Below are 27,554 nucleotides of genomic sequence, written 5' to 3'. Positions count from 1 at the left end.
AACACCTCTCTGCAACACAGCTGCATGGCGCATACTGGAGGTACCTAGTGGCTAGTTGGCTCACAGGGGACCTCAGGATTGAAGAGGAATAAATTCCCCAATCCAAAACGGGCCACAGGGCGTGTTTGCACACATGTTAACTCAGGCCCCGCCTCCTTCCTTCACTATTGAGCAAAATATTCCTGTAAATTCAGCCGAACTATGAATTCCAATTTACTCACCTGTTCTCACAAGAAACGTCAGTGCTGCATCTTTGAGCGCACTACTGATCCTGAAAAGTAATTCTAACCATACTTACAGTAACTTGAATTTCCTTCCATAGGCTAACATTGACTGGTTTCACTTGGAAATTTTTCTAAGTATGAAGTTTTGGAACTTAAACAAAATTCCTCTAAAATCAGCCGAACTACGAATTCCGGTTTACTCACCTGTTGACAGGAGAGACCTCAGAGCTGCATCTTTCAGCTCACTACTATTTCTGAAAAGTAAATTTAACTGTACTTACCAGTAACTTGAATTTCCTTTCATAGGATATAATTGCCTGATATATAAAATATAAATAAATTTAAAAAATATTAAATAAAAAAAATTACAATTTCAATCTTTAAAAAAATATATTTTTCAAATTATATAAAAAATATGCAATGTAATTTAAAAAATAAAATATCTAAAAATAAATAATTTTAAATAATGTAGTAAATCAGTATAAACAAAATAACAACTAATACATTTAAAAATTATCATTTAAAAAACCTTAGAAATTCACTGAAAAAACCATAGGTTTCAGCCACGTTATAGTTAGAAATTAGCATTTAAAAAACCTTAGAAATTCACTAAAAAACCATAGGTTTCACACTTGTTATAGTTAGCTGGACATTTCACTCATACAAAACCATTGAAATTCCCCCCGTTATAGTTAGTTCAGCTAACTATAACTTGCGCGCTCGCAATGCACTGCTGATGATGTCACATATTACATCACTCATGACATGGTCAGTGACATCACTCATGACATCACTCATGACATCTCAAATTACATGAGGTTTTTTAAATGCTAATTCCTAACTATAACGAGGCTGAAATCTATGTTTTTTTTCAGTGAATATATATATATATGTATATGTAATAATATACACTCACATACACTCACTGATAAACAGACCCATTCAGACACTTATGCATCTCCTCATAGATCCAATCACAGACTCATGCACCCATTCACATACCCACTCAGACACTCACACACCCACTCACATAACCAGTCAGAGCCTTATACACCCACTCACAAACTCACTCATAGACCTACTGAAGGACTCATGCAACCAGTCACAGACCCACTTGGAGACTTATGAAACCACTCATATAACCCAGTGAATCATTAATGCACGCTATAATGGAGATCTTGAAACACAGATAAATTTTTTTTAAAACAAATTTTATTTACTGTTTTCAAGGTACATAATGGTCCGTTGCCTGCCGAATACATGCAGAACATCAGATATATCTAAGGTACCTACGTATATGTAAAACTGTAAACCCTGTAAAACATGCAGGCAAAACAATACAAACATGGCACAGAACATCTTAAACCCCACAAAATAGATTACGTCGGGATGTAGACTGCCACAGATGCCAGTATGATATTGCCTGGACAGTTCAGGGACAGGACTTGTATAAGAGGACCATTCTATAAGGGGTACTTGTGCAGTAAGGGTGGTAACTCGATTCCTCAATAAATCGCCTTCTGGACCATATTTTTCTATGTTTTCAGGGGCATCACAGAGCCTGGAAAACTGCTATCTCAGCTCCCAAGCATCAATCTACGGCCATCCACCAATTGTTGTGGGGAAGTCCCCTTCCACTGCTGAGCGATATCATGCTTGGCTAGGGTGAGGGCCAAAAAGAGCAGGTGTTGTTTGTATCTGTTCCCGCCAATCCCATCGGTGCTGTGTAATAGAAATAACCTCGGTCAAAAGGAAGGTCCCACGGAAGGACCTGATCTAAGCAGGACGCCACCTTGCACCAAAATGTCTGTAACGCACTATAGTTCCATACAGTGCATATGGAAGTCCCCTCCTCCCTCTTGCAATGAAGGCACACTGGGGACTAGATGGCCCCCATTTGCTATAACCAAGATCGAGTGTAGTATATGCAGTGTATATATTTAAATTGGATGAGGCGATAGCTTGAGGACACCTCAGCCCCGAAAGGCTGACCAGGTCCTCCATCCAGTCATCGTCCGTCATGTCAGGTAAATCCCCTGACCATGCCTCCCGTGTCTTATGTAGAGTGGTGTGGGCGTGAGTGGTCAGTATCTGATATAATTGGCATATCTTATGTACCCCAAGGTCCCCCGTTAGCAGTTTGCCCTCGAGGAGGAGGAATTTGGGCAGAGTTTTGAGTGAGTGCAGGAGGGGCTTGAGTGCGTATCTCAGCTGGAGGTATTTATAAAATTGTGTCTTGTTCAATTGAAAGTCTGTGTGTAGCTGTTGAAAAGATTGGAGGGAAGTGTCCCACATGACGTCACCCAGAGAGGATATACCCAGCAGACCCCACTTATGGAACTCCTCTAGCACCGTGACAGGGCGCAGATATGTGCCATGACACAGCGGTGTCATACTCATCGGGCGGCCTTTCAAAACCATATACCTCCATATCGGGACCACGATTCTACCAGCAGGTGGCAAGAAATCTAAAGTTTGCATGATTATATAGGATCTAGAGGATGGGTTTTTGCTCCATTGCCATATGCTCAAGTATGTATACTCGGTCTGACATTGAATTGTACCACCACTCGATGATGAGTAAGTGAGGTGCCACATATTATGCGTATACATCGGCTGCCGCTGTGCCACCGCAGTATGTAGACTGCGTGCAGATGCTCAATTCGACCCGAACCACCCCTCCATTCAACAAGCACTTGTTGTGTTTGACATTAACTTCTTACCACCCATGGACGCCGGAATGGTGGCCTCTCCAACTGGGAGAAGCGCCTACCCCGACCCCCTCAGTGAAAAGCCTGGGAATCCAGCTGGATGTTATGCTTAACATGAAAGATAATGTAAAAAACATCGCAGGGACCTGCTACCATAACCTGCATCTGCTACGTAGAATTATTCCCTATCTTCCATTAGAACACCGTAGAACTGTAGTGCAGGCTATGGTAGTGAGCAGGCTTGACTACGGCAACGCCCTGTTGGCTGAAATAGGTGTAACCACACTGGCAAAACTCCAGGTAATACAGAATTACCGCCGCCAAAATGGTTCTGAATGCGCCTTTTGGATCCCCTTCCCTCCCTCTGCTCAGACAATTACACTGGCTTCCAGTTCAAAAGAGGTCTATCTTCAAGGTATGCTGCCTCTCCTTTAAAGCACTCATAGGCGAGGGGCCAGCATATCTTTATAATAAACTTTCCAAACAATCACATGAGTGCAACTTAAGATCTAATGCCTTAGCTCTTCTGAAGATCCCGCGTATTCGGCTAACCAGTACAGGTGGTCGAGCTTTTTCATACATAGCCCCCAGATACTGGAACTCGCTACCGGAGGCCCTGCAAAAATCCAGCACCTATTTGCTTTTTAGGAAACAACTAAAAGCATTCTTATTTTAAGCTGGTCATGTCATAACTTTCTTCCCTGTTTTGTGTCTCTGGATTCCCATAGGTAAAGCGCTGAGATGCCCCTGGGTGAGTCATGCGCTATATAAGAATCCATATCATAACATAACATAACATGAACCAGGCACATGGTATATCATAAGGTAAATTCTGTAACCTATATAGTATACGAGGTAAGGAGACCATTTTAAAAATCACTGACTGCCCATACAGTGACAGCGGGAGGGGAGACCATATCACCATCTCGTCCCATAGGCTGGGCATAAGTGGGGTGATATTATGTTCCCACAAGATTTTTGGGCAGGGTTAAACAAAAATGCCCAGATATTTTAAATATTGCATGCAACAGCTGTTTTTCACAAGTATTAGCCCCTGGTCACTGTACACAGGAAAAAGGACTGATTTTGTGGCATTTGTATGGAGGCCAGATGTTTGTCCGAATACACAGAGAATCTGCAGGATACGGGGTCCTGAGAACCAAGGGTCCTTCATAAAAAACAGCACATCCTCTGCGTATAGTGAGATATAGTCTGAGCAGGACCGCAACCACTCGAAGCCCGGGATCACGGAGTTGCTCTATACTCACACCACCCGGGGCTCCACCGATAGGGCAAATAATGGCAGTGATAAGGGGCAACCCTGTCTTTTACCACGGGCGATAGGAAAGGGGGCCAACCGATGACCCACTATTCTGACTAAAGCTGTTAGATCCATATACAGTAATCGTACATAGGCCAGCAAGCATGGGCTGAAATGAACAGATTCAAGGAGTTGGAACAATTATGTAAATATCCATTATTTGTAAAGGGCAAACAATTACCCGAAAGTGTAAAGGCACTGGGGGCTGTCGGGAAGATTAAGCAAGCTATTGCCCAGAGTCTCAAGGTGCTGGGAAGACCCCTGCCACCGGAGCCGGGGATCAAACCGTGATCCCCAGCATCCAGCGTCAGTTGCCCTGGCTGCTGCGCCACACCTCCAGCTGTGAGAATCAAATGCTTTTTCAATATCAGCGAGCAAAGTCACCGCAGGGCAGCACAGCTCCGGAGCTTTTGCCATAGCATTATGGACCCGATGTATGTTGTGTCTGGTTGAGCAATGTGACATGAAGCTGGATTTATCAGTATGGACCAAATCCTGAATGCATACAGGGAGGTGATCTGCAAGGACTTTACCAAGGAGTTTGGGCTCAAAATTTGTAAGAAAGATCAGGCGATATGAGGATGGTTCTTCGGGCGGGCTACCTGGTTTTAAAAACAGGACCATCTCTGCATGTCGCCAATCTGAGGGCAACACATTGTGGTCGCATGTCTCAGGTAATGCCACCAAGCAATGCAGGCACAAAGCACCCATATGTGCTTAAGGAATTCAGCAAGGAAACCATTAGGTCCTGGGGCATGACCCGGTCAAATATTGACAAGAAGTGTAGTGAGCTTGTCTATTGTAATGGGGGCATCTAATTGTTCTCTCAAATGATGTGCTACAGTACGGGGGAATGTCTCTAAGGAATTTGGCGATTTGATCTTCTGAAAATTGCTTGTTGCACCTATAAAGTGCTGAGAGGTAGCATGCAAACTCCTCGGCTACTAATTCAGGAGAAGAGCATTGGGTTCCATCCAACCCTTGCAGCGTTGGCATGCTCGAAAGGGATTTATTGGCTTGGCATAATCTATGCAGCATCCTATTGGATTTGTCTCCCAATTGGTATATCCGATGCTGTGAGGCTAGCCATATTTCTTTCACTTTATGAGTAAGATATTGCTGCATACGCTGTTGTGCTAGGAGTAGATTATGCTGGTATATTGGATTGAATTCAGCTACGAGTTGCGCTTCTAAGCTCCTTTGGTCGCGTGCAAGGTCTTTCAACAGTGCCCGATGTTCACGTTTCTTTCCAGCGTGAAAGCTTATTTCTACTCCACGAATTGTGGGCTCAATGGCTTCCCACAAAATAATTTTGGATGGGGTCGAGGCCACGTTTGCTGCAAGATAATCTGTCACCGCCGAGCCAGAATCTCCTTATACCCTGGGTCATGGAGGTGCCAGGGGGACATTCGTCATCTGAAGGTTTTTTTTTGGAGCATATAAAACTCGAGTAGGACCGGGGAGTGGTCGGAGAGTCCCAGCGGTAAACAAGATATGTGGGAAATCCGATGGCTACAGCGGTATGGTGTAAAACATGATCTAATCAGGACCATGATTCAAGAACCCCAGACATATATGTATATCCCTGTTCAGAGGGGTGATATTCGTGCCATATGTCAGCCCATCTCATGGGATCTTGCTGCGTGTCTATGGATGCCATCACATTGTTCCAGTACCCCCCCAACAGTGTCATGCCCTCCGGAAGTTCTCCCCACTGTTGTGTAATTCTGTCAATGAAGGTCTTTCTGGGGGGGGGGGGCATATATAGTGCCTTTATTATTTTTAATTCTCCATGCATTGTACCAGAGATGATGGTGTAGTGACCCCCGGTGTCCAACCACTGCCTGGATGTGAACGTAGAGGACTCAGCGATGAATAAGGATGTCTGTGCCCCTACAACCCTTGGCAAACCGGGAGGGATATATTGTACGGTACCCAAATCTACTGAGACAGGGGTCTTTATTGCCAAGCAAGTGAGTTTCCTGAAGGAGAAGGATGTCTGCCTCGTATCTTTAGGCCTGACGAAGGATGACACCCTTTTAATTTTTTTCAGTATCCCTCTGACATTCCAGCTAGCAATGGTGAGGGCCCCCTGCAGGGGGGGATTGTCTGACTAGTCATCTACCGTCTGTGTGGATGAACTTTTTTCCTAAGTGTGTGGGGTCTTGGCATTGCATCTGTGCACGAGTAACAATAATAACAATAGTAATATTAATAGAAAATCTTAAGAAAATCCCCTGCCCTGCTACCCCACCCCGATACTGCTATGAACAAGGTGCATATGTCGCGGAGGAAGGAAGCCCAGACCCCCAATGGGAGGGCCTAGTGAACCTCCTTCAATCGAACCTCATCTTCCCCTGAAATATAAACATAAGAGTCTAGGGGCATGATGTTTCTGTGGCTGGGCCTCCACCCCATCAAAGCATTCAAACAGAACAAAAAGTCTCTTGGAAGAAATAGCAATTTGTGTCCTGCTGCGTCAAGAATATGGCATCTATGGTCTTTTTAGGAAGCAGTCTGTGTGGTCGAGGCTCGCCAATTTGATCCGGATCAATGCCTTCATTTGGAATTGTTCCTTTTTGGGTGGTTCCTCTGCAAACCCTGAGAGGTTTGTGAGGAGTCGGATTCTATTGGTGGCGGCATATATGGCTGCAGGTGGGACCTCTCCTCCGTCCAGGCAAAGACTGCCTCCGGTGTGTCAAAAAGGAAGGTTTTGGAGTTGAAGGCAACACGCATCCTGGCGGGGTTCAGCAACATATACTCTATGCTGAGTTCTCTGAACCTGCGCCTAGTGGCCATGAAAAACTGGCGTTGCTGCATATCAAGCCCAGTGTAGTCCGGGAAGACCATGACATGGCGCAAATCAAACAGTAGCTTGTCTTTATGTGTGGCGAACTGCAAAATTGCGTCCCGATCAGCATAGTTTAATAAACAAACAATTAAAGGTCTCGGGTTCTCCCCCGGGGAGGGTTCTGTGTGAGCGCCTGATGTACCCTTTCCACAACAAAGCAAGTAGATAGTGTTTCTTCAGGCAAAAACAACCAGAGCCAATTAGTGATGAAGGGAACCATGGAGGTGCCCTCTCAGCCCTCTGGGCGCCCCACAAAGCACAGGTTATTGCATCTGGCATGGCCCTCAGCATCTTTTTACTAATGAGGCCATCTCCTGAGCCACCATTGCCAGTTTGTTCACCTTCTTTTGGAGAGTCGTTACTTGATCTTCGACTGTTGAGACACATGTTTCTGTCCTTGTGATGCGGTCAACCGCAGCAAGGAGCCTTCGGATCCTAAAACGCGCATTTTTGCATCTAAAGCGTTCCTTGATTCCATAATGGCAGCTAGGAGTGCGGCATTATCAGGTGTCGTTCCACCGATATCTACTCTGGTATCCCCGTCAGGGGCGTTGTGTAATGCTCAATGGTGCTTTGTTTGGGCCCGGCACCACCCTGCTTGTCTTTGCCCATGATGGTCGGAGATAATCTTTAGGGGTGGGCGGAATCTGCGAAATTGCCTTTCGCAAACTTTTGCGAAATCGCAAAAAATCTCCACAAACACGCGGAATTTCACGTGTTCGCAGAGATTTTTGGGGATGGGGCTTCTTTGCGAGTTCATAGTGCTTTTCCTACACTACAACTGCGTAAAGGTCCAGAAGAGTTGTCTCTCCAGTGACCATGTGTATGTAACTTTGCCATAGTGCCGAAAGGCGCCGGGCCCCTTGAGTGAACTGTCCATCATAGTCGGTAAAGTGCGGGAAAACGGTGCACACTGCTAGTGTATGGGGCATGGCCAAACAGACGGGCTTCTATGCGAGTTCACATGCCTCTTGTGTTTTTAAAAGGTCAAAGACCGATCAGAGCAGCAGATGAGGAGAAAGAAGCTCCTGGTCACAGGAACTGCATGGGGATTGCACTTACGAAAGTCAAGGATGCAAAGGCCTCAATCAAGCATCACAGCTAATTTTTGACAGTAGATATGGGGAGAAAGTACACCTGCCCAGCCTCGACAAAGCTCATGATTTTTTGGGTCTGATTAATGAGTCACTGAATTTTAGCTTCAACTCGTGCTCCTGCTTTATTTATATCTGTTCCTGTTGAGGTTTAAATTTTGTGACAGGAGTACTGTGCCAGAAAGAATCCTGCCCTGCATATTTATCCAAGAAGACGCCACCATTGCAATACAATTCTGTTCCGCCGCGGATCGCGGAGGTTTTGACATTTTCGCGTTCTATGTGGAACACGAAAATACCGAAATTCCGCAAATTCCGCGAGCGGAACAGAATTTGCCGCTCACCCCTAATAATCTTCTGGCTTCCTGGCAGCGGGAGTTAGCAGCCAAGGGTTTCGTCAATTTATCTGGCCCTCTTCATGAATTACCTCCTCTCGGCGCTCTCCGCACCCACGTCGGGGGACTGCCCCACAGGCCGGGCCTCACGGACTCTGGACCAACCCAGACTGCAAGTCACACTGAGCCTAGTTCGGCTGCTTCCACAGCCTAAGATGACCAGCCAAGCGAGCCTCCTAATGAGACCCGACTCTGCGGACCTCCGACCCGTGGTCTTCCCCCATAGGATATCTCATACTGTTCAGAATTAATGAGGTCTTCTCTGTGTCTTGGAAGGCCACGGGGGTCTCGTGGAAGGCCACAGGGGCCACTCTCACTGCCCCCGCGATCACTGCCTTTCTGCTTCTTGAGGGGGACCATGTGGCACGTGTCCACTGGGTTCTATCCCTTTATTTCAGGGTGACCAAAGTATAGGGGCATTTGCACTTGCTGCGACACCACAGGCTGCGCGGCCAGGCACAGCACCATCACAATCAGCCTTGGCCCCTGCCACCGCATCCCACAGGGTCCAGACACTGCCAGCTGGGTCCCACAATAAAGCATGTCGCCCTACTCATGCGGTGGGGGGCTCCTGTTGGACTGCCGCACCGGCAGCCTGGGGGGCCCAATCCCGCTATAGGCCGGCCATGTGCCTGCTTCTACAAAAGCTGCGGAGCCCCCCCAAACCGCACCGGCCATACCACTGCTCTGGATTACCTTCAGGGGGTATGAGCGTCCTCGCCCTCCCCCTTGGCCTTGCCTCGGCCGCCAAATGATTATAGAGGCAGCTGCCACGTCGGCAGGCCCAGATCCATGGTCGTGTCGTGATCAGCCGCAGCTCACGACATGTGATCGATCTTCAGCGTGTCCTCTCTCCAGATGTTCGCTGGTACTTCCTGCCATCTGAAGAGGTTAATTTATTCCGCTTGGGGCAGGATTTAAGGCGGATTTATAATTATGATGGCGTGGACGAGCAGAGCCTCGTTAGAGTGCTTCCGCCATGTTGGCTGTCTTAGCCATGCCCCCTAAATGTTTTTATTGGGTTATTTAGGTAGCAATTTAACTGCTTTTGTACCTCACCTCTGCACTACAGCTCATTTAGCAAACAATGTGACAATGGCTACTAATCTCCTGTCAATTAACAACAAAGAAGTGACTATGATAAAAAGTGCTATCAAACTTTGATAGTGATGTGTGATGTTATTTCGCTCTGTGCTGCAAATGTGATCAATACTCACACACGTGCATGTACAAAGCGAAATCTCTCTGTCTCCCTATGAACGCCCAACAGGTCCTCCTCTGAGGATGAAACCTAATGGGCATCGTGTTCACCCAGTGTTAGAAAGGGGAAAAAAACCTTGCTTTTTAGAAGGACCCTCACTCACCACTAGTTGGTGACATGCTTCATCATTGGGTCCCCGCTGGGGTGACCGAATGTCCCCCCAGCTTGCTACAACGCCTGATTACAGCGGAGCAGGATGTGGTGGGTGTAACAGTGCCCAAATTAGGAGGTGACTATAAGTGAATGTGTAAGTGTATTAAAAAATGCAAAAGTTGTTCCTTTACAAAAATCTTTAATAATGGCCAACCTGCATTAGATAAAAACAAAGTGGACGGACTACTCAAGGTTCTGAGTTAAGGAACCGGAGTCCTAGTAAGAATCAAAAGTTGGTCAACATGTTTCTGCTGTTAATGTTGCAATTTGCTCAGCATTTGTCAGGACCTACACAAAAGTCCTCCGGTGGTGTGCGCGCGCTAAGGCGTACCCTTCCGAGAGGCTCAAAATGTGAAAAATATATATAATAATAAAATTCCGGATCATTTCCGTAGTTACCCACTACAATTTAGTAGGGATACACCAAAAACCTGTAGGGAGAAGAGAGACAAACAAAAACACACATGAGGGAACTTTAATAAATAAGTTCTTTAGTCAAATGCGTTAGTTATTATTGGTCTTTGACAATACAGGTTGTGGCGAAATGCATGATTCACATCCGACCAACTGCAAGGTGCTCGCCCAGACTATGGGGTAGTTTACACCTATATTTGCCTGAATAACCGGCCTTCAAGGAGGAAGATCCTAACCTTTTTCAGGCACCATTCCCTCCTATGATGAGCTGGAACCCACACTTTATGCCATACCCACATTTCAACCCCCAAGGATACCCGCATCCTTTTCAGGACAGAGGCAGGCGGTGCAACCGGGGGAGGCAGAAAGGAACCAACCAAGTACACTGGGACATGCAAGAGGGAACAGGGGATCTCACCAACACGTATAATCAATTTGAGGGGGGAGAGAGAGATCGGATCCTTTCAGACTCCATTTAGTTATTCATAATCACAAAGGGGAAAGGATCACTTGTCCTGCGTAAACCAAGGTCTGCAGGTAGGTAAGTGGGTGTCTCCCAATAAAAGACCCTCATAGACGTGTTTTTTTTGGGTATCTCGTAGAGGTATATGATGTGTCCCGGCCTATTTAAACACGTGAGTACGTAATCCATGGGTCGATTTTTTGTGTGCACCCTCCGCCAGGAGGCTTTACCTTTGGTTGAGGCAGTAGTGATCGTGAATTGGTGAGTGAAAAAGTGGTGATATCTAAAAAATTTCCTAAACAACCAGTGTATCGATTTTTAATAAATCTGGAGTTGGACAAATATAAAATTCAATTTGTGCGGCTAATGAATCGTTTATGAATTCTAGCGCACCCCATTAGTGAAAAATCGAGGTCGACATGTTTCAGCCTTAGTTGCCAAATCGTCAGTAGGCTTTCATCAGGACCAAAAAAAGTGGTGCAGTGAATAAAGGTGAAAGAATAAGTAAGTTTATGACCTGATTCTTTGAGTAGAAGAAGCTTGTGCTGTCTCTGCCGCTCGTCTCCCGGAACTCCGGGAGACGAGCGGCAGAGACAGCACAAGCTGCAAGACCAGAGGAGAAGGATTGAGTACAACCTCCCTCTGAACGCCCTTCTACCTGAAGAAACAAATCCTACAATACGTAGAGGTACAATGCATCCTTCTACTACTCAAAGAATCAGGGGTGCGCTAGAATTCATAATCGATTCATTAGCCGCACAAATTGAATTTTATATTTGTCCAACTCCAGATTTATTAAAAATTCACGATCACTACTGCCTCAACCAAAGGTAATGATTCAGAAAAGAGGGTGGTGATGAACAGAGTGTCTGAATTAAGCAGACCACTCTTACCCAGTCCAAAGATCAGGGCTTGATCCATCACCGTTTTTTAGATCACTGCACCATCCCAGCTCAGAACTTGGCTATATGCAAATTAGTCTGACCCTGGCCCAGTGCATCATGGGAACAGGGCAGACCAAACTACCAAGCCAATTCTTATACTGGGAAGGAAACAAGCTACCGGGGACCGGTTTCTGGCATTTCAGCCGTCTTCGGCCCGGCTTGCTTGAATCCTGATGGTGCAATGAGCAAGGGACTCACATCTGAGTATACCCTTCCACGCTTATGGTGGACAAAAATGATTCAGAAAAGGGGGTGGTGATGAACAGAGTGTCTGAATTAAGCAGACCACTCTTACCCAGTCCAAAGATCAGGGCTTGATCCATCACCGTTTTTTAGCTCACTGCACCATCCCAGCTCAGAACTTGGCTATATGCAAATTAGTCTGACCCTGGCCCAGTGCATCATGGGAACAGGGCAGACCAAACTACCAAGCCATATCTTATACTGGGAAGGAAACAAGCTACCGGGGACCGGTTTCTGGCATTTCAGCCATCTTCGGCCCGGTTTGCTTGAATCCTGATGGTGCAATGAGCAAGGGACTCATATCTGAGTATACCCTTCCACGCTTATGGTGGACAAAAATGATTCAGAAAAGGGGCATGGGGCATGGCCAAACAGACGGGCTTCTATGCGAGTTCACATGCCTCTTGTGTTTTTAAAAGGTCAAAGACCGATCAGAGCAGCAGATGAGGAGAAAGAAGCTCCTGGTCACAGGAACTGCATGGGGATTGCACTTACGAAAGTCAAGGATGCAAAGGCCTCAATCAAGCATCACAGCTAATTGTTGACAGTAGATATGGGGAGAAAGTACACCTGCCCAGCCTCGACAAAGCTCATGATTTTTTGGGTCTGATTAATGAGTCACTGAATTTTAGCTTCAACTCGTGCTCCTGCTTTATTTATATCTGTTCCTGTTGAGGTTTAAATTTTGTGACAGGAGTACTGTGCCAGAAAGAATCCTGCCCTGCATATTTATCCAAGAAGACGCCACCATTGCAATACAATTCTGTTCCGCCGCGGATCGCGGAGGTTTTGACATTTTCGCGTTCTATGTGGAACACGAAAATACCGAAATTCCGCAAATTCCGCGAGCGGAACAGAATTTGCCGCTCACCCCTAAAAATCTTCTGGCTTCCGAGAGGAGAGGGCGAGCCGCCATCTTGGGGAGGGGTGTCCCACGAGCCTGGCCGGAGTTAGCGGTCCAGTGCTCGCGTGGGAAAGACTTCAATTGGACCAACTGACCAGGGGCTCCGAGCTGATTCTCAGGCTAGTGGCAGCGCCTGGGGTCGGTTTGGAGGGTCCCGGTCACTGTGTTGGAGAGCTGCTACGTGGTGGGAGTGTGTGATTTTACTCCACTGGACTTTCTTAAAAAAACGGCGATTTTACCGAAATTGTAATTTTAAAGTGCACTAACCTGCTTTTTGTTGTGCAGGGTCCCACTAACACCCCTGCTCCTCCATTGCCCTCCCTCGTGAATTCCAGCCGGTCTCTCGGGGCCGAGAGGAGAGGGCGAGCCGCCATCTTGGGGAGGGGTGTCCCACGAGCCTGGCCGGAGTTAGCGGTCCAGTGCTCGCGTGGGAAAGACTATAATTGGCAATGTGTTTCCGGAAGCGCAGCGGACGAGCGCAGCGGGCGCGCCGGTGGCGCGCCGAAGGCGCGCCTAAGGCAAGCCCGTCTGCGCCCGTCCGCGGCCAGACGGGGCTAGGGGCGCGTCCTTATGCCCGCCGATTCATCTATTCTGCCAATGATCTTGTGGCATTACAGGGCCAGTGGCCTTTGGCGGATGTCACTATTGCTGATATTGAATCTCTTGGTCTTAGTCCCTCTACTCACGAGCCAGTCCCTGCCCATCTGGCCCCTTCTATTTGTTGCTCGACTCAGCTGCCTCCCGGCCTTAATGCCTCGCTATTCCGCCCTTTATCCATTTTTTTACTTAATACGAGGTCGGCGGTTAGGCACTGCCAGGACCTGTTTGTCCTGCTTGAGGTACAGAAGCCAGATATATTATTTCTGACCGAGACCTGGTTTAGCGAATCGTCCCTGCCCTCTCTATTGGCTACCCTTCCTCCATCCTATGTTGCCCTACGCTCAGATCGTCCGGCTGGCAAAGCGGGGGGTGGAGTGGCTATCATTGCCCGGTCTGACCTTAACATGCAACTACTCCCATCACCCCCGATTACTCCCACAGATCATCTTGTAGTTTCTTTCCCTACTTTATCTCCCCCTCTTACCTGTCTATTGGTATATCGTCCGCCCCAGCTGTCACCTTTATTTTTGCCCTCCATACAGGATCTGTTGGCCACCTTAGTGGTCAACCATGCTTCGGTCCTTGTACTTGGGGACTTTAATTACTGGCCCACTGACGCTCTAGAATGTACCTCTTCTAAACAGTTCTCTGAACTTCTTTTGGCCTTGAACTTGGTCTCCCATGTCCAAGTTCCTACACACAAACATGGTCACGTGTTGGACCAGGTCTGGTCCCTCAATTGTTCTATTTCATCCATTTCTGTTTCCCCTTGTCCGTGGTCGGATCACTTTTTAGTTGCCTTTTCCCTCCATTACAGGTCAGCGGCGAAAGTTCCATTAGCCAAAAACACCTGGGCACGTAACTGGGGTCGTGCTGACCTCCAGTCTTTGTCATCTTCCCTACTGGACTCCTCGCCTAAGTTGACAGGCCTCTCCTCTTCATCCCAAGCCGCCATCCTTAACACCTGGCTTGCCAGGGGTTGCGACTTGGTAGCTCCCCTACGTCGGATATCAACTAGACGTCCCAACGAATCCAATCGCTGGTTTAACGAGGAGTTAAAGGAGAAGAAGCTTGCTCTTAGGCGAGCAGAGAGGCTGTGGAGAAGGGAATACTGTCCTACATTGAAAGTTAGATACACCATCCTCCTGGGAGAGTATAAGAGAGCTATACTCGATGTAAAGACTGCTTATTTCTCCGCCAAAATTTTGGTGGCAGAAAATAAACCCAGAGAGATTTTCTCCATAGTTCATGACCTGGCCTACTCGGACAGGGCATCTCTCAAACCCCTGTCTACTCAACATTTATGTGATTCCCTTAACTCTTATTTTTTGGATAAAATAACCAACATTAAACTAAATATTCCTCCTCCTTCCCCGGCCTTCGTTGATCCCTCCCCCCCTATTGCCCGGTCTTCCCTCACTTCTATTCCTCCGCTCACTGAGGATGCGTTTCTGGCCATTCTCCCAAAAGTTAAATCGGGCTCTCCGACGGATGTCTGTCCAGCCCGCATCCTCAAACACATTTATACTGTTTGTCCCTTGCCCCCTCTTACTTTTCTTAACAATTCCTTGACTCAAGGGGTGGTGACTCCTTCCCTAAAATCCGCCACTATAGTGCCGATCCTCAAGAAAACGGGGGCTGACCCTTCCGCTCCAGCCAATTATCGTCCAATCTCGCTGCTGCCCTACCTGGGCAAGGTGCTGGAGCGGTATGTAACAACGATTTTCAGCTCCTTCATTGAGGAGAACGGCGCCTTAGCGCCCCGACAAGCAGGATTTCGACCAAGACACTCCACGGAGTCCGTTGTGGTGTCGGTCCTTAACAACCTTAGGGAGGGAGCAGACCAAAACCATCATCAGGCCCTGGTGCTCCTCGATCTCTCCGCCGCCTTCGACACGGTGGACCATTCCATCTTGTTGTCCCGTGTCGGAGCGGCGGGAATCGGGGGCTCGGCCTTGGTCTGGCTCTCCTCCTTTTTAAGGGATCGCACCCAGGCGGTCCGGCTGGGAGACTTTTCGGCTACCTCATTACCTGTCACTTGTGGTGTTCCTCAGGGCTCTTCTCTTTCCCCTCTCTTGTTTAATCTCTACATCTGTCCTTTGATTTTTGCTCTTCAGCAGCTGGAGGTCACCGTCTTTAATTATGCGGATGACCTCCAGCTTATCTTCAATCTTTCCTCTTCTTCTCATTCTATCTCTAATTTTCAGTCAGTTATGGTTTTCATCAGGGACTGGATGAATCACAACCACCTAAAGTTGAACCCGGACAAGACCGAGTTGGTCCTCACGGGTGGTTGCTCCAGTCCCTGGAATTCTCTATTCTGGCCTTCTTCTTTTGGGCCCCCTCCTTCTCCTTCTGCCTCAGTCAAGACATTAGGTGTCAAATTCAATAATCAACTCACTCTTCACTCACAAGTCAGTCATGTGGTTTCTTCTTGCTTTCTCACACTTCGCACTATTCGCACTGTTTCCCGTTTTTTTTCTTTTCCGGCACTCAAGTTGATTATGTCCGCTCTTCTTGTCTCCCGGCTGGACTACGCGAATGCCCTGTACAACGGCATTCCAGCGTATAGCCTACGGAAACTCCAGTTGGTTCAAAACCAGGCAGCCCGACTTATTCATGGCCTTTCTCGTTCGCATCACTGCACTCCTCTTCTAAAAGCACTTCATTGGTTGCCTGTCAAAGAGAGGGCCTTGTTTAAGTTGGGTTGCATGGTTTTTCACTCACGGCGGGGCTTGGCTCCCGCCTTCATTTCTTCTATGATTAGGGAGTATATCCCCACTCGAGAGCTTCGCTCTTCGTCTCAGTCCTTGTTGGTGGTCCCCCGCTTTAAGCGCAAGAAGTGGGGTGGGTCGAACTTTTCCACGCTGGCACCCACCTTTTGGAACTCTTTACCGGACCACCTGAGACTGGCAACACACTACCTTCCTTTTCGGAAAGACCTCAAAACTTTTCTTTTCAAACAGGCCTTTCCTTTGTGATATGCTCTCACTTTTCTTCAGGTCCACCAGTCGTCTGGTATGGTAGTCACTCTTCCCCATTGTTACCCTGCCCTCCACAGCGCCAAGAAACTGCTAGTGAATGTTGCGCTTAATAAATATTTTAAATTCAAATTCAAATTCAAATTCCTGGCAGCGGGAGTTAGCAGCCAAGGGTTTCGTCAATTTATCTGGCCCTCTTCATGAATTACCTCCTCTCGGCGCTCTCCGCACCCACGTCGGGGGACTGCCCCACAGGCCGGGCCTCACGGACTCTGGACCAACCCAGACTGCAAGTCACACTGAGCCTAGTTCGGCTGCTTCCACAGCCTAAGATGACCAGCCAAGCGGGCCTCCTAATGAGACCCGACTCTGCGGACCTCCGACCCGTGGTCTTCCCCCATAGGATATCTCATACTGTTCAGAATTAATGAGGTCTTCTCTGTGTCTTGGAAGGCCACGGGGGTCTCGTGGAAGGCCACAGGGGCCACTCTCACTGCCCCCGCGATCACTGCCTTTCTGCTTCTTGAGGGGAACCATGTGGCACGTGTACACTGGGTTCTATCCCTTTATTTCAGGGTGACCAAAGTATAGGGGCATTTGCACTTGCTGCGACACCACAGGCTGCGCGGCCAGGCACAGCACCATCACAATCAGCCTTGGCCCCTGCCACCGCATCCCACAGGGTCCAGACACTGCCAGCTGGGTCCCACAATAAAGCATGTCGCCCTACTCATGCGGTGGGGGGCTCCTGTTGGACTGCCACACCGGCAGCCTGGGGGGCCCAATCCCCCTATAGGCCGGCCATGTGCCTGCTTCTACAAAAGCTGCGGAGCCCCCCCAAACCGCACCGGCCATACCACTGCTCTGGATTACCTTCAGGGGGTATGAGCGTCCTCGCCCTCCCCCTTGGCCTTGCCTCGGCCGCCAAATGATTATAGAGGCAGCTGCCACGTCGGCAGGCCCAGATCCATGGTCGTGTCGTGATCAGCCGCAGCTCACGACATGTGATCGATCTTCAGCGAGTCCTCTCTCCAGATGTTCGCTGGTACTTCCTGCCATCTGAAGAGGTTAATTTATTCCGCTTGGGGCAGGATTTAAGGCGGATTTATAATTATGATGGCGTGGACGAGCAGAGCCTCGTTAGAGTGCTTCCGCCATGTTGGCTGTCTTAGCCATGCCCCCTAAATGTTTTTATTGGGTTATTTAGGTAGCAATTTAACTGCTTTTGTACCTCACCTCTGCACTACAGCTCATTTAGCAAACAATGTGACAATGGCTACTAATCTCCTGTCAATTAACAACAAAGAAGTGACTATGATAAAAAGTGCTATCAAACTTTGATAGTGATGTGTGATGTTATTTCGCTCTGTGCTGCAAATGTGATCAATACTCACACACGTGCATGTACAAAGCGAAATCTCTCTGTCTCCCTATGAACGCCCAACAGGTCCTCCTCTGAGGATGAAACCTAATGGGCATCGTGTTCACCCAGTGTTAGAAAGGGGAAAAAAACCTTGCTTTTTAGAAGGACCCTCACTCACCACTAGTTGGTGACAAGCTTCATCATTGGGTCCCCGCTGGGGTGACCGAATGTCCCCCCAGCTTGCTACAACGCCTGATTACAGCGGAGCAGGATGTGGTGGGTGTAACAGTGCCCAAATTAGGAGGTGACTATAAGTGAATGTGTAAGTGTATTAAAAAATGCAAAAGTTGTTCCTTTACAAAAATCTTTAATAATGGCCAACCTGCATTAGATAAAAACAAAGTGGACGGACTACTCAAGGTTCTGAGTTAAGGAACCGGAGTCCTAGTAAGAATCAAAAGTTGGTCAACATGTTTCTGCTGTTAATGTTGCAATTTGCTCAGCATTTGTCAGGACCTACACAAAAGTCCTCCGGTGGTGTGCGCGCGCTAAGGCGTACCCTTCCGAGAGGCTCAAAATGTGAAAAATATATATAATAATAAAATTCCGGATCATTTCCGTAGTTACCCACTACAATTTAGTAGGGATACACCAAAAACCTGTAGGGAGAAGAGAGACAAACAAAAACACACATGAGGGAACTTTAATAAATAAGTTCTTTAGTCAAATGCGTTAGTTATTATTGGTCTTTGACAATACAGGTTGTGGCGAAATGCATGATTCACATCCGACCAACTGCAAGGTGCTCGCCCAGACTATGGGGTAGTTTACACCTATATCAGCCTGAATAACCGGCCTTCAAGGAGGAAGATCCTAACCTTTTTCAGGCACCATTCCCTCCTATGATGAGCTGGAACCCACACTTTATGCCATACCCACATTTCAACCCCCAAGGATACCCGCATCCTTTTCAGGACAGAGGCAGGCGGTGCAACCGGGGGAGGCAGAAAGGAACCAACCAAGTACACTGGGACATGCAAGAGGGAACAGGGGATCTCACCAACACGTATAATCAATTTGAGGGGGGAGAGAGAGATCGGATCCTTTCAGACTCCATTTAGTTATTCATAATCACAAAGGGGAAAGGATCACTTGTCCTGCGTAAACCAAGGTCTGCAGGTAGGTAAGTGGGTGTCTCCCAATAAAAGACCCTCATAGACGTGTTTTTTTTGGGTATCTCGTAGCGGCATATGATGTGTCCCGGCCTATTTAAACACGTGAGTACGTAATCCTTGGGTCGATTTTTTGTGTGCACCCTCCGCCAGGAGGCTTTACCTTTGGTTGAGGCAGTAGTGATCGTGAATTGGTGAGTGAAAAAGTGGTGATATCTAAAAAATTTCCTAAACAACCAGTGTATCGATTTTTAATAAATCTGGAGTTGGACAAATATAAAATTCAATTTGTGCGGCTAATGAATCGTTTATGAATTCTAGCGCACCCCATTAGTGTAAAATCGAGGTCGACATGTTTCAGCCTTAGTTGCCAAATCGTCAGTAGGCTTTCATCAGGACCAAAAAAAGTGGTGCAGTGAATAAAGGTGAAAGAATAAGTAAGTTTATGACCTGATTCTTTGAGTAGAAGAAGCTTGTGCTGTCTCTGCCGCTCGTCTCCCGGAACTCCGGGAGACGAGCGGCAGAGACAGCACAAGCTGCAAGACCAGAGGAGAAGGATTGAGTACAACCTCCCTCTGAACGCCCCTCTACCTGAAGAAACAAATCCTACAATACGTAGAGGTACAATGCAACCTTCTACTACTCAAAGAATCAGGGGTGCGCTAGAATTCATAATCGATTCATTAGCCGCACAAATTGAATTTTATATTTGTCCAACTCCAGATTTATTAAAAATTCACGATCACTACTGCCTCAACCAAAGGTAATGATTCAGAAAAGAGGGTGGTGATGAACAGAGTGTCTGAATTAAGCAGACCACTCTTACCCAGTCCAAAGATCAGGGCTTGATCCATCACCGTTTTTTAGCTCACTGCACCATCCCAGCTCAGAACTTGGCTATATGCAAATTAGTCTGACCCTGGCCCAGTGCATCATGGGAACAGGGCAGACCAAACTACCAAGCCAATTCTTATACTGGGAAGGAAACAAGCTACCGGGGACCGGTTTCTGGCATTTCAGCCGTCTTCGGCCCGGCTTGCTTGAATCCTGATGGTGCAATGAGCAAGGGACTCACATCTGAGTATACCCTTCCACGCTTATGGTGGACAAAAATGATTCAGAAAAGGGGGTGGTGATGAACAGAGTGTCTGAATTAAGCAGACCACTCTTACCCAGTCCAAAGATCAGGGCTTGATCCATCACCGTTTTTTAGCTCACTGCACCATCCCAGCTCAGAACTTGGCTATATGCAAATTAGTCTGACCCTGGCCCAGTGCATCATGGGAACAGGGCAGACCAAACTACCAAGCCATATCTTATACTGGGAAGGAAACAAGCTACCGGGGACCGGTTTCTGGCATTTCAGCCATCTTCGGCCCGGTTTGCTTGAATCCTGATGGTGCAATGAGCAAGGGACTCATATCTGAGTATACCCTTCCACGCTTATGGTGGACAAAAATGATTCAGAAAAGGGGGTGGTGATGAACAGAGTGTCTGAATTAAGCAGACCACTCTTACCCAGTCCAAAGATCAGGGCTTGATCCATCACCGTTTTTTAGCTCACTGCACCATCCCAGCTCAGAACTTGGCTATATGCAAATTAGTCTGACCCTGGCCCAGTGCATCATGGGAACAGGGCAGACCAAACTACCAAGCCAATTCTTATACTGGGAAGGAAACAAGCTACCAGGGACCGGTTTCTGGCATTTCAGCCATCTTCGGCCCGGCTTGCTTTAATCCTGATGGTGCAATGAGCAAGGGACTCACATCTGAGTATACCCTTCCACGCTTATGGTGGACAAAAATGATTCAGAAAAGGGGGTGGTGATGATCAGAGTGTCTGAATTAAGCAGACCACTCTTACCCAGTCCAAAGATCAGGGCTTGATCCATCACCGTTTTTTAGCTCACTGCACCATCCCAGCTCAGAACTTGGCTATATGCAAATTAGTCTGACACTGGCCCAGTGCATCATGGGAACAGGGCAGACCAAACTACCAAGCCAGTTCTTATACTGGGAAGGAAACAAGCTACCGGGGACTGGTTTCTGGCATTTCAGCTGTCTTCGGCCCGGCTTGCTTCAATCCTGATGGTGCAATGAGCAAGGGACTCACATCTGAGTATACCCTTCCACGCTTATGGTGGACAAAAATGATTCAGAAAAGGGGGTGGTGATGAACGGAGTGTCTGAATTAAGCAGACCACTCTTACCCAGTCCAAAGATCAGGGCTTGATCCATCACGGTTTTTTAGCTCACTGCACCATCCCAGCTCAGAACTTGGCTATATGCAAATTAGTCTGACCCTGGCCCAGTGCATCATGGGAACAGGGCAGACCAAACTACCAAGCCAATTCTTATACTGGGAAGGAAACAAGCTACCGGCGGAGGGTGCACACAAAAAATCGACCCAAGGATTACGCACTCACGTGTTTAAATAAGCGGGGACACATCATATACGGCTACGAGATACCCCCAAAAAACGTGTGTATGAGGGTCTTTTATTGGGATCTCACCAACACAACAACAGGGGACCAAAGACCGGGTCCCAGCAACGCGAAACCCTAGTTGTTAATTTATCCTCCCATAGCCTTTCGCAACCAGAAACAGAAGTTTTGGAAAAAGGATTAGGTTTTATCCCTACCCCCCGGCTTGATCGCTTCAAACTCCATTGTGAGTTGAGCCAATTTTTCAGGAAACTTCGTTTGAAGAACTTCTTTGAATCCACTGAGAAAGACCAAGCAGAAGGGACTGAAAGCGACACCGATTTCAAACTTAAATCGACTTTCACACCTCCCCCACACACAGTCACACCAGAAATTCTGGCCTTTGAACAGGCTGTGTTCAAGGAAGTGGAACAGTTTCAAGAACCCACCCCTTTCAAGAACTTAACCGCAGATGAATTAAAGCCATCCAATCCTTAAAAAGAACAAGGACATTATCATAAAGAGTGCGGATAAAGGGGGAGGTATCCTGTTTCTCAATAAAAGAGACTATGATACTGAGTGTCGAGGACTTTTGAGCAATGTCTTCAATTACATCCCTCTAGAAGTGGACCCAACAAATGACTTTAGAGACGAAATCTGTGTACTGGTGTCAACGGCAGAAAGAGATGGCTGGATCACAAAAAAGGAGGCAGACTTTTTGACAACTTCGGAGGGACGAGTTCCGTACTTCTACGTACTACCTAAAACACATAAGAATGTGTTACCTCCCCCCGGGAGACCGATCGTCTCCGGATTGGGCTCACTCCTTGAGCCCCTCTCAAAATATTGTGATTTTTTTCTAAGACCTATTGTACAATCCACCAGTACCTATCTCAAGGACACAAAGAGTTTCCTCTCTTGCTCAGCACGATCACCTTACCTAACGTTCCTTGTTTCCTTGTCTCGATGGACATCGAGAACTTGTATACCTGCATTCCGCAGGATGAGACCATTAAGGTGGTGAAGGAAGCACTGGGCCGAGTAGTTTGGAATTTCAACACCACCCGTGCTTCGTAGTTGACTGCGCCACCCTTGCCTTGAAACGCAATTTTTTCGAACACGATGGAAAGATCTATCTGCAAGCAACAGGGACTTCGATGGGCAGCACATTTGCCCCATCGGTGGCGGGTCTCTATGTGTTTGATTTTGAGTCCAAACACATCCTAAGTCCCACGAACCCATACGGCAATAACATCGCCGTAAGGCGACGCTACATAGACAACGTGTTTATGATTTGGCAAGGTGATGAGTCCACACTATTTGACTTTTTTACTTGGATCAATACATGCGATGACCATCTGAGATTCACCCATGAACACTCTTGTGATGAACTAACTTTTCTGGATGTCAGCATCAGGAGGGAAGGCAACCGGCTTGAGACCATGACTTTTTATAAGCCAACTGCAAAAAACAATCTACTACATTTCACCAGTTACCACCCCCGGGCCCTATGGGAGAATCTCCCGTATGGGCAATATCTCAGGATACAACGAAATTGCAGCAATCTGGCCGATTACCAACAGCAAGCAAATGCATTGACTGTCAAACTAGAAAATAGAGGGTACTCGAAGGGGATAATAAACAAGAGCCAGAAGAGGGCTAGAAACCAACAAAGGGATGTTCTTTTGCAAGACAATTGCCCAAGAGAAAGTGGTGAGATCCCTTTAACGTGTGTGACAACTTTCAACCCACTATCAAATGCAGTGAGCAAATGTATCTCCAAAAATTGGAGAATTATTACCAGCAATAAGACACACTGGCAGAAGCCTCTTTTTTCTTACAAAAGGGCTACAAGTCTTAAAGACTCCCTGGTCCATACGCGACCAAGGGAAGAGAGAACCAACAACCAAGCACCGAGTGTTCTTACTGCTTGGGGGTTACCACCAGTCACAGGACACCACCCATGTGGGAATTGCAACATTTGCCATCTCACCTCACACACAAAATTTCTAGATCTGATAGACGGCACACGATGGGAACAACTCAGCCACACATATTGTAACACCCCGAAAGTTGTGTACCTGATAACTTGCAGATGCAGTCTACAGTACGTGGGGATGACATCTAGACGCATCAAAATCAGGATATGCGAACATCGTAGCATTATACGTTGGAAGAAATCAGCAACAAAATTGACATCCCATTTCTTACAACTTATTCACACACTGAATGATCTGGAATGGACAGTTCTGGAGCACCTGGAAAGCTGTTCAGAGTCCTCATTGTTCGAGAAAGAACAACGCAGGGTGTACCGTCTTGGCACCAACAAAACTGGCCTCAATGATGATACTGAAGGACTGGGTTATTTAAGACCCAGCGGTGCCAGGGGACAACACCTGAAACCTTCGTAGGTAACCTGTTCCGGCGTACAAGTGACAGAGACACGGGACACTTCCTTCGGCGTCAAAGATTTGAGGTTTATTTACTGCAGGGAACACAGAAGTCACGAGAAGTACACAACAAGTATGTTCGCGGGATCTGCTTCAATTTGTTACTGTGGATCGCTCCTTTTTATACACATTTCTCCCATAGGTTTACATGGTACACAAAGGTTTACAACTTGGTTCCCATAATTATCCCCGAGAGGGGTCGCTTTGATGTATTCAGGGTCCGGAACATAAGTGCGGAAACATTTGGCGGTTCCCAACTGTAAAAACCCATCTTCCCACCATTAGTACATTCCAATCAACAGTAAAACAGATCGAAGAAGGAACAAGGGCAGGTGCAGAGGAAGAAGGAAACAGTGGGGAGATCGAAAAGGGTGTAAAAGGGGAGGTATCGGGAAACACGAGCTACAGGCATCAAAGGGACGTGCCTAATGAGATGCACGGCTGAGACAATAGACCGGCACGGCAAGATGAGCCTCGAGCGGGGCCATCTGCCTTACAGTATCATCCTCCTCATCATAAAGACACTTTCAAAGGAAATGTGTCTTCCGCAAATGTCTTGGGAATCCCAGGGTCGCGAAGCGGACAACGTCCGTTCGCTGGCTACTTGAGGGCAAGAAACAAAATGGATGCCGTATCTAAGATGGAACCCGTGGATACAGATGGATAAACCCACAAAACAGACGAACGGTTTAGGTTAGCACAGCGAAACTGCGTACACCCACTAAACTCGTCATTTGTGGTTCGTAGATACCAGACTCGACCATATTCGTGCGAGTCGAAAACACCACTTACAATCGTCACGGAACCTCAGACGCTCCTTTTGCCCTCATGTAGGCAAGCACTAGTCAGAATCATATTCGATATTCATCAGACCATCTAGATGTTGCTGTAACATAGCTCTGTCCAACCGAGCTCCTTTGGCAACAGGCGGTTGTCTTATACACGTCGTAGCACAGAGGCCACATAAGGCAGGACCACACTGCACACAAAGGCAACACGTGAACAGGAACGCCACAACAACTCCGATAATCATCAGAATCTTCCAACCCCAAGTCGACATCAGGCCCCAAAACCACCCAAGCAGCGTCCAATCCCCTACGTCCACGTGTATGGACTCAGAGATCTTATGCAACTTTGAGATGGCTTGATAGACGGTCGGAGCATTATCTGGAATGAAAATGCAGCAGCTCGAATGGATCACCTTACATACCCCACCTCGATCTGCTAAGATCACATCTAAAACCATACGGTTTTGTAACGTCATAAGCCTATCCGCCTGAAGTTCTGTGGTGATATTACCAAGGGCACTGGCAGTAATATTAGCTGTTGATTCCACCACTCGAGTCAATTGTCTCAGGTTCCTACTATTAACCATAGGCCCCCAAAACGGGAGGAAACCCTTAAAAAAGTCTCCTGCCTCTTGACCGGCAGTGTCCTCTTTGCTAATTACGCCCCTCACAACTCTAGTCTTGTGATAGTCTGCATCTACAGTGAACGTCGGAGGCAACAGATTTGCGATAAAACATGAGCCCACAAAGTCGGAGGGCAACCATGCATACGCACGATCATGGCAGACAAAGTATGTACCCTTGGCAGCCAGAAACACAGGGTACGAGACCATCGGCAGAATGTAATTCTCGGAGCAAGCACTCTCTCCAAGACGAGCTTTCGATCTTCGGCCACGACCCATTAGACAGAAATTACCAATGTGGGGTACGACCCATATCGGAGGCGAGCTTCTAAGCTGTTTTTCACTCGTGAGCGCACTATACTCGACCTTACTCAGGACCCTATAGGCTTGTACCTCTTCCTCTGGGATGAGCGACGGCTCATAGATATCTCTATCCAAATCTTCTATCGCTATAGACAAAGGCTTATGATACGAGCCAGGGCCAGAGTAGGGAGAACGTGGCTCTCGACTGGGGTAAGAATCTAGTGCGCTCCGAAACATTGTTTGGAATGCTCGAGCTGAACCCTGGGAACTATAAGGTAGGACCAGATATGGAATTCCCTTATCAGTGGTATGTGGCATTAGCCCACACACCCAACAATTAGTAGTATTAACCACTAACTGGTGCTGATGAAGGAGCTGGATAAAGGAATTATTTCGGAATTCTGCACGTCTAGCCTGTTTGTGTTTGGGTAAGATGTGGAAAGAATGAGGGGATGCAGTGGAGGTAAGCTTAGGGCCAGAAGTAGGAGTAGATATGGCAGAAGGTAAGAAGTACGACATCATGTAATACACCCCACCCGCCAATAGTGCAGAAACAGTCAAAAACAATACGAACACTTGAAACATAAAACATTTGGTACGAATAAGTTGTTGCAGTTTGAATCTTTGCGCCTGAGCTTCTTCCAAGTCCATCAGCTTTGAAAACGCCATCCCCTATGACCGTCCGCAACGTTTCTTGACGCACTTCGTTCTGTGTAGCAGTAATCAATCCCTAGGAGTTCCCAGGAACCGACGGTCTTTAACCTAGCGTCAAGACCTACTAACCAGAAGGAAGTACACGCGCGGCCCTACCGCCTTTATTCACAATGTATGTACAAAAAGTCTCTCAGCTGTGGAAGCAAAAACACATGCGGAACGAAACTCAATATATACAAAAATAATCACAATAATACGGGTGTTCAGACTGATCGTAGCAAACGGGATAATGCAATTGTCAAGGGACAAAACGAAATTTCTTTATTAGTCTTTAGTGCTGGATCGCAAAAAGTATCGAGTTTTCCCAGGACGTGTCTGTTCATCAAACAAAGGATCCAATGAGGGAACAGAGTTCTGCTGATCAGCCGAATGTTCTGGTCTTGAGTCTTTTGGTGACAAATGTTCAACAATGTCTTTCTGCTGCACTGAGGATTCTCCGACAGGTTGTGCGTCGCTAAAAGGTACAAAAGCCGGCAATCCTTCGGTTTCAGCTGAAGCAATGCCCTTCCTCACCCACGAGTCTGCCGGTAAAGGTATAGGAACCTTCTTTGTATGAGTGGCATGCACCCAATTTTTTCGACCTTCCAAACGGACGGCAGTTCTCGTGGCAAGGAGGACTTGGAAGGGTCCAGTGAAGCGGGGTTCCAAACTCTTCTTGCGAGCAAAGTTGCGGGTAACCACCCAGTCTCCGGGTTGGAGCTGGTGGCCTGGACCCTCCGTCTGCGTCGGCAGTGCTTCGTAAACCTGTTGGTGAATTAACCTCAGTTTAGCAGTCAGATCATGAAGATAGTCAATCAACATTGGGTACTCAAGACTAGAAAACACACCCGGTCTAGGGACCCCCCAAACATTCGCAGGACGACCGAACACTATTTCATAGGGACTAAGCCCTACTCGGGAGTGTACTGTCGCCCTTGTTGACAATAAAGCTAAGGGTAAAGCGTCAGGCCACGAAAGACCAGTCGTAGCCTGAATCTTCGCTAGCTTTAGTTTAAGGGTGCCATTATACCCTTCAACCAAACCAGCTGACTGGGAATGATTGGCGCTATGGAATTTTTGATTAATTCCAAGGCCCTTACACACACTCTTCATCACACTCCCCACAAACTCACTTCCGTTATCAGACCATACAATCCGAGGCATTCCATACCGAGGAAAG

This window comes from Lissotriton vulgaris, chromosome 3_1 (assembly GCF_964263255.1).
Source record: "Lissotriton vulgaris chromosome 3_1, aLisVul1.2, whole genome shotgun sequence".
Classification (NCBI taxonomy): domain Eukaryota; kingdom Metazoa; phylum Chordata; class Amphibia; order Caudata; family Salamandridae; genus Lissotriton; species Lissotriton vulgaris.
This window is presented reverse-complemented; position numbering follows the sequence as displayed.